The sequence below is a fragment of the Miscanthus floridulus genome, chromosome 5, assembly GCF_019320115.1.
Source record: "Miscanthus floridulus cultivar M001 chromosome 5, ASM1932011v1, whole genome shotgun sequence".
NCBI lineage: Eukaryota > Viridiplantae > Streptophyta > Magnoliopsida > Poales > Poaceae > Miscanthus > Miscanthus floridulus.
Window position 1 is genome coordinate 61,988,624 of NC_089584.1, and position 654 is coordinate 61,989,277.

The 654-nt window shown below is 39.8% G+C and overlaps 1 non-coding gene across 1 annotated transcript; it reads left to right on the forward strand.

The window, feature by feature from the left end:
* Nucleotides 1-337: 337 nt before the first annotated feature.
* Nucleotides 338-445, forward strand: LOC136455681 (small nucleolar RNA R71). Its single transcript, XR_010759162.1, has one exon. It is a non-coding gene; the product is annotated as a small nucleolar RNA R71 (small nucleolar RNA).
* The last annotated feature ends 209 nt before the right edge of the window (nucleotides 446-654 follow it).

Sequence of the window (654 nt, forward strand, 5' to 3'; positions counted from 1 at the left end):
CTAGAAGATGATGTTTCTTGAAGACGGTGTCGATGCTAGGCTGGTGTACCCCTGATCAGTTGCCTGAAGGGATGGAGACCCTACTCTGCTGGAACTCTGATGTAATTTTGTGTTTAGAACCTCTAGTCATTTTTTATATATGTAATTGCTTTTGTAATAAACATTGCAATGTATCATTTTGTCATCGCATGTATGAATAAATAGATCCTGGCATACATGTGATGTGCATTCGGTTTTGTTTTGTGAAAAGAATACACCACCAACAGCAGCATCTAAATGGCTCCTATCTAATGACACTAGTCCATGGTAGAAGTTGTAGATGAAAAGCCAGTCTTCCATGCCATGGTGTGGGCATGTAGAGAATACTCTTGTATTCATTCCCAAGCCTCAAGAATTGATTCATCTGCTAGTTATTGAAAACTAGAGATTTTATTGCGTAGAGCATTAGTCTCCCCCATGGGGAAAACTTAACTAGGAAAGCATTGGAACACTTGTCCCATGTATCTACAACATTGTGGTTAGAGTAAAACCATTGCTTAGCCTTTCCTAACAAAGAGAAGGGGAAAAGGTGAAGACGTATAACCTCTTGGCTCTCTCCCTTAATGGTGAATGTGCTACAAATCTCCAAGAAATATTGGAGGTGAGCATTTGCAT